Source organism: Bufo bufo, chromosome 1 (assembly GCF_905171765.1).
Source record: "Bufo bufo chromosome 1, aBufBuf1.1, whole genome shotgun sequence".
Taxonomy (NCBI): domain Eukaryota; kingdom Metazoa; phylum Chordata; class Amphibia; order Anura; family Bufonidae; genus Bufo; species Bufo bufo.
This window is the reverse complement of record NC_053389.1, coordinates 814,841,476-814,849,617: the sequence shown is the minus strand read 5'-3', so window position 1 is coordinate 814,849,617 and position 8,142 is coordinate 814,841,476.

The window sequence follows — 8,142 nt, the reverse complement described above, 5'->3', positions numbered from 1 at the left end:
TACAAGGCAGGGTATTTAAGGATAAGCAATTGTAGTAGCCGTCATTGCCGCTGAGGAAGGGGCTTGATCCCCGAAATGCGTACGGTTCATGACAGCACAGGACTCTACTATGGAATACTGAGGTGCTAATATCATCAAGGCATCCCACCCCTCGGACCCCCAGTGAACGACATCCGATACAAATATCAACATACGGTCCGGACTCTAGAACCCAGCATATCACCAGCTTTCTACAGAGCAGTGTGTATCACGTGAAAGGCAGCCAGGTCACGTGGGACTCTGCGTTTGAGACCTGTTACCCGCTCGGGGCGCCGGGTGAGTTTAAGCGGCTGCTGCTGGAGGAGTCCACGGGAACAGCAGAGGGGTAAAGTATTCTGCCCTATGGGGCTTATTTGAAGTTGCATGTGGACGCCTGAACGGGTGATCTAGTGCGGACAATCATAAGTGACTCACGCGCCATTCGGCGATTATATCTAGTGTGAACATTTGCGAGTGACGCCTATCTGGCGATTATATCCAGTGTGGACATTCACGAGTGACGCCGATCTGGCGATTATATATGGTCACAGGGCTGACTGAGTATTACTACATGGACATGTGTATATGTTTTATATCAATATTTTATATTATATGTATGTAGATTTTATGAGTTTTATGCCATTATATTAGTTTTATGCAAATAAAATAGGATTATTGATATCCTGCCTTGAATGTTGTCAGATATTTGAATGCCCTCCAACCACTTTATCTATTAACACCTGTACAAGCGTCAGACGCCTGTACAGGCAGTTTTACGCCCTAAAAAATATCTGATGTGTATGAATACGCATGAGCGCACGGAGCGCTGTGAACGGCACAGGCAGCACAGCAATCCAATCAAAAAGCTCCTCACAGTACAGAGCTTTGTTTTTAGAGAGGAGGCTGCTGATTTGTCAGTATCAACGGGCTGCCGTGACATTGGTCGATCCTCTCACACCCCCCTTCTCCCACGCGCTGAACACACACAGCAGCAGCATCCATTTCATTAACTAACCTTTGAGACTCTATTAACACTACTATCAACATAAAGGTCATCTTGAGAAACAGCAGGTTTCTAAAAATATATTTTTCCTGTAGGTGTTTAGGTATCAGAGCAATCAAATGAAAGTTATGATTTAACATAAGGGTCAGAAGCAGGGTTTTCTTTAGCCTCTTGGCTATTAGTTTCCCTATGTACCCTGGACCAGAGGTCTATTTTCCTGTATGGAGCACACTTTCCAGAGATCACAGAGAGGACTATAGGGTACATTATACTGGCTACAGTCCAATATATTGTATAAGACTGTCCTAAACTGTCCCAGACCCCACCCACTGCTCCCTGCCACAACCACCAGACATCCCTGTTCAATTCTTATTGCATTGAGTTTTGCACAGTCTACCGCTCTGAACTCTACGTGACAGATTTGGTGCTTCATGAAAAGGTAGGGATTCAGTCTTCTGAGAGATGCAAATGGTCAAAATTTGCTATTTCTGCATGGAAGACATTATAGGGGAGACTGGTAATTTGTTTCCCTGCATAAATAGCAACCCCTTAATGTTATATAAGCCTACCTAAAAATAAATACAAATAAGTCACAGGGGCCTGATGGGATACACTCAAAGCTATTAAAAGAGCTCAGCGGTGAACTAGCAAAACCATTAACAGATTTATTTAACCAATCACTGGCAACAGGAGTCGTCCCAGAAGATTGGAAATTAGCAAATGTTGTGCCCATTCAAAAGTAATATCAGGAAGTATTACTTTACTGAGAGAGTAGTGGATGCATGGAATAGCCTTCCTGCAGAAGTGGTAGCTGCAAATACAGTGAAGGAGTTTAAGCATGCATGGGATAGGCATAAGTGCAGCACGCCAGACCTGCAGGGTATTGCGATAGTGAGGTCACGGTTATGGGCAATCGAGGGTTACTCACTTTTTGGAGGACCCTGGGCAGGCATGCGGCAGTGAAGGAGAGGTAGACACGAGTTCCTCTGGGGCACATTCTGTATGTAGAGACCTGGCCTGATGTTGTGTGAGGTGCCCTGGATGTTGCAGGTGTTTTGAGTGCCTGAGGCAAGGTCCCTTTAAGAATCGTGACGCCAGTGCCTGTAAAGGTGGCACACCGATTTGTAGGAGTAGTAATAGAGGTACACAGCTGGTATGATAAACCAAACGTTGCTTTACTTGGAAAACAGTCCCAACTTTATACAGACAGTTGATAATGATGATGCAGTCCCTTTTAACAATATTCCACAAGCAGGTTTACTTCACAATATGGCAGGTATAATCTTGCAAGATACTTGGAGGGTATAAAGTTAATGCTTAGCAGACCTATGCTGCACTATCCCCTTCAGCTATTCTAGCTGGTTGGATCCCAAGGCCCGGATGCCCAAATGCTGGCTTTAATCCTTGGTAATAAATCCTTCCTCCAGTATTGACTCTTGACTTTAACTCATAGTACTTCTGCTCATCAGGTTACTTATCTTAGTTGGATGAAATGACACTGCTTGGTTTGAGGGTAACTGCAGGTTTCTCCCAGGAGGTCCATTCCTACTACTGAGGTAATCTTCTGAGCTAACTGAGGCTCACTTTATCTACAGGCAGGCTAGAGTTCTTCACTAGCCTCCTGGTAGTAGCTAGCAGCCTGGACTATCCAGCTGCATGTGAGGAGGAGGCCCTCAGCATATCTCTGGCTGGTGCCTTCTCACTTCTGTCTCCACAGACTCCTGACTATGACCCAACTCCTCCCTGTCTGGGCCTGAACATTTATACTAGGGGCTCCCTATCTCCCCTCTAGTGTCTAGGATGCCTAACTACACCCCAATAGGCCTGCTATGCATGACACAAGGGAAACATTGCATACAAAAGCACATAGAGAATACATTAAAGTACATAGTTAAATATAATTTCCCTGTCCATTAGGAGTAGGAGTAACACGTGACCCAATTGTCCCTTGTGTAGTGCCCACGCCTACCTAGTGGGACACTACATAAGGCCATCCTTCATATAAGATAGGGCCAGGGGCTATCCATAGTAGTCAGTATATTGGGCAGACTAGATGGGCCAAATGGTTCTTATCTGCTGACACATTCTATGTTTCCGTATTATATATATATATATGAATAACTACAATTTTCGTACTCCTCCTCGGCTAAAAACACTCGTCAAAAATGGTCATAGGAGTATTTTTACTCTTCCGGTAAAAATGTAGTGCGACCTCTGGTCATCCCATTGTCACAGGAGTGGGTAATTTCTGCCAAAATCTGGGCTTCTATATTGATCAAATCTTGGCCCCATTTGCATCAGCCCTCCCATCATATACCAGGGATACCACCGACTTTTTGCAGCGGCTCGAGGTGATCCACGTATAGAGATGGCCCGAACTATCCGACGGCGAACAGTTCCCGGCGAACATAGCTTGTTCGCGTTCGCCTCTGCCGGGCGAACACATGCGATGTTCGGTCCGCCCCCTATACATCATCATTGAGCAAACTTTGACCCTGTACCTCACAGTCAGCAGACACATTCCAGCCAATCAGCAGCATACCCTCCCTCCCAGACCCTCCCACCTCCTGCACAGCATCCATTTTAGATTCATTCTGAAGCTGCAGTCTTAGTGAGAGGAGGGAGACTGTAACTGCTGCTGATTTAATTGGGAAATCGATAGCTAGGCTAGTGAATTCAGTGTCCACTCCAGTCCTGAAAGACTCATCTGATCTCTGCTGTAAGGACAGCGTCCTGACAGCACCCCAAAAAGCCCTTTTTAGGGCTGCAACATTAGTCTGCTTTTTTTTTTTCCTTTATATACATATTGCAGTTGCCTGGCCTGCCTGTGTGTGAGGAGCTGCAGGCCCACAGACTGTAGTGTGCCCACTGCCAGTGCTCACCCCTGTCATTCCGTGTGGCACAGGACTTTGCTTAAAAAAAGGCACTTAATTTTTACACTTTAATCTAAGGTTAGTTGCCTGCCAGTGTGTGTCAGGCTGACTTCCACTGACTGTAGTGTGCCCACTGCCAGTGCCCACCACTCATACCGGCTGGCACAGGACTTTGCTTAAAAAAGGCATTTAATTTTTACACTTTAATGTAATTTCAGCTGCTTGCCTGCTGCTAGTGTGTGTCAGGCCGACTTCAACTGACTGTAGTGTGCCCACTGCCAGTGCCCACCCCTGTCATACCGAGTGGCACAGGACTTTGCTTAAAAAATAGGCACTTAATTTTTACACTTTAATCTAAGGTTAGTTGCCTGCCAGTGTGTGTCAGGCTGACTTCCACTGACTGTAGTGTGCCCACTGCCAGTGCCCACCACTCATACCGGCTGGCACAGGACTTTGCTTAAAAAAGGCATTTAATTTTTACACTTTAATGTAATTTCAGCTGCTTGCCTGCTGCTAGTGTGTGTCAGGCCGACTTCAACTGACTGTAGTGTGCCCACTGCCAGTGCCCACCCCTGTCATCCCGAGTGGCACAGGACTTTGCTTAAAAAATAGGCACTTAATTTTTACACTTTAATCTAAGGTTAGTTGCCTGCCAGTGTGTGTCAGGCTGACTTCCACTGACTGTAGTGTGCCCACTGCCAGTGCCCACCACTCATACCGGCTGGCACAGGACTTTGCATAAAAAAGGCATTTAATTTTTACACTTTAGTGTAATTTCAGCTGCTTGCCTGCTGCTAGTGTGTGTCAGGCCGACTTCAACTGACTGTAGTGTGCCCACTGCCAGTGCCAACCACTGATACCGGGTGGCACAGTAGCTTGCCGATAAATAAGGCATTTAATTTTTAGACAGTAGTCTAAATTCAGTTGCTTGCCTGCTGCCAGTGTGTGTCAGGCCCTCTTCCACTGACTGTAGTGTGCCCACTGCCAGTGCCAACCACTGATACCGGGTGGCACAGTAGCTTGCCGATAAATAAGGCATTTAATTTTTAGACAGTAGTCTAAATTCAGTTGCTTGCCTGCTGCCAGTGTGTGTCAGGCCCTCTTCCACTGACTGTAGTGTGCCCACTGCCAGTGCCAACCACTCATACCGGGTGGCACAGTAGCTTGCCGATAAATAAGGCATTTAATTTTTACACTTTAGTGTAATTTCAGTTGCTTGCCTGCTGCCAGTGTGTGTCAGGCCCGCTTCCACTGACTGTAGTGTGCCCACTGCCAGTGCCAACCACTGATACCGGGTGGCACAGTAGCTTGCCGATAAATAAGGCATTTAATTTTTAGACAGTAGTCTAAATTCAGTTGCTTGCCTGCTGCCAGTCAGTGTGTCAGGCCCTCTTCCACTGACTGTAGTGTGCCCACTGCCAGTGCCAACATCATACCTGATCGTATACACACACTGGATGTTTTAAAGCACGTTATTCCAAACAATTTAGGAATGTTAGTTGATTTATGCCCTTTATGGATTAAAACCCGACTCTGCGTCCACTACGTAATTTTCCATGGGAGTTTTGCCATAGATCCCCCTCCGGCATGCCACAGTCCAGGTGTTAGACCCCTTGAAACAACTTTCTCATCACTATTGTGGCCAGAAAGAGTCCCTGTGGGTTTTAAAATTCGCCTGTCTATTGAAGTCTATGGCGGTTCGCCCGGTTCGCCAGTTCGCGAACATTTGCGGAAGCTCGCGTTCGCTGTTCGCGAACTGAAAATTTTATGTTCGCGACATCACTATCCACGTAGAGACTGGCAGCTTATTGGCAAGCATTGACGTGGGGGCCCTCTATTCCAGTATCCCACATAATCTTTGTTTGGGGGCAATACAGTTCTTTTTAAAAACTAGAGGGTGCCAATACTGTGCCCACAGTTTTGGTTCTCCAGCTTCTGGAGTTTACACTGACCAGGAACATATTCAGGTTCAACCAGAGGATTTACCACCAGCTCAGGGGCCCCGCGATGGGGAGCCCCTGCGCCCAATCTTATGCTAATCTGTTCCTGGGCTGGTGGGAAGCCACCTTGGTCTTTAATGAGGAGAGAGCATTGTACACCATACCGATTGGACTGTGGGCACGTTACATCAATTATATTTTCATCATCTGGCATGACACCTGGAGAGCCTTTGAATCTCTATTCAAGGAACTTGATCACGAGATTGGTCTCCACTTTACTTTTGAAACAAATGAGAAATCCCTGCCCTTCCTGGATGTGACTATCACTAAAAATAAGATAGGAGAACTGGATACATCCGTGTACAGAAAGCCCAATTCAACCAATTCACTTCTGAGGTGGGAGAGTGAACATTCTCTCCCTCTTAGACGTGGAATTCCGAAAGGCCAGTATCTCTGCCTGAGGAGAAACTGCTCAACGAAAACAGAGTTTCTGCACCAGGCCACTGACCTACGCCAAAGATTTTTGGCACGTGGCTACCCGGATCATATCCCGAGATCGGCCTATAGATCAGCCTTACAGGAGAAACGATCCACCCTCCTCACCACTAGGCAGAACCACGCACCAGCAAGTAAAGTGAATCGGCTTGTAACCACATATGATGGAGCAGCAAAACTTGATATTGTCAACAAAAATGTATGTAATTGAATACACCTATATATACACACCACATTGTTACACATGTTTGTATGGCTTGAAAAAGACTGCAATAAGCAGTTGAAACATTGCTGACACTGGGTTGAATAAATCACAGTTTGATGTGCTACGTTGGAGTGCTGATGTGCTTTTTCATATATCGAATTTGACTTTTGGTTGCGGGTCTCTGCCGGATTTGCACCCGCCTTATACAGTGTGCTGCTCTTTCCTTTTCCTTTCTTTTGTATCTGTACTAGAGGAGCTTAGCACCTTAACATGGATCCACGCTTGGACAATACCAACCCGGATGTTTTTACCTACACAAGAGAGGACGAAGAGCGAATACTGCTTTTTTGTCCACCCCATCTACAATTGATATTAAGAAAAAATATGAATATGAATCTAAAAGGTTTATTAATCTGGAATTACACATGTCCACCCTCTGTGAATACCATCACCTGCATATGATCCCTAGAGGGATACGGTCACATTTGAGATCCGATTTGTTTTTTGATAACACTGAGTTCTGTGCGAGGTTTATACAGATATCTAATAAGTACGAATTTGATGTCATCTTGCTGAATATCGAGTTTTTACAAAAAGAAATATCAATGGTGAAAAATATTGAAAACATGGATTTATTACAACAGATGTTATCTCCTGATTACTAACACTTATATAGCTTCATGTAATCCCCATTTTGATCAATTTAAAAAGGATTTACAAGATAGGAAGAGACGGAAATGGGTGCTTGATATGGATGACTATATGCATGGCTATAGTTACAATTGGCAAGGGGACTTAAAAAGAAACCGTAAGACTGGAGGAGAAAGAAAATAAATACCCTAACAACTCAGGGACACAGAGCCATAGCCCTAAAGATGCAAAGACTAGAGAAGATGATTTTACTCAGATTCCTTTTTTGGAGACCAGCCCCGATTTACCAGAACCAGGCGGGTGGGTCGACGTCAACATAGATGGAGAAAAAGTGAGAAATCAGATCACAGAGAGAAAAGAACAGCAACAAGAAGAAAATATAGTGGTAAATATTTCCTCTGTCAATCTTAATGAGGTTGAATATTCGTTGTTAAACAAGGGTCTGTCTTACTGTCCAGTATCTAGGACCGATTGGTTCAATTTGGAATTGGACCTACATAAATTTCTTTGCTTTATCAAATTGAAAATTTGGTTTGCTGAACATAAACACAGACCATTAAATAAACATGACAGAACCAATGAATTAAATCTTGAAAAACACTGGACTTTTCCTGAAAAGTGATTTGAATCCACTGATTGACCATCCAGCGGTGGAAACGTTCTGTGTAGCAATTGAGAGACATTGATATATTAAAACAGGAGTCTATCAATAAACCTTTGAGGTTTGCAAATATTACAACAGGGGAGATTACTGTGATTAATGCCTTAGCCTCCAACCACAGCCTTACCATCAAGCCAGCTGACAAGGGTGGTGGGGTTGTGGTAATGGACACCAGGGATTACGTGCAGGAAATCAGGTCCCAGTTGGGGGACACTAAAGTATATCAGAAGGTGTCACATGATCCCAAGTTTAAATTCCTTAGGGAATTAAAGGAGATTTTGAACCAGGCCCTTAGA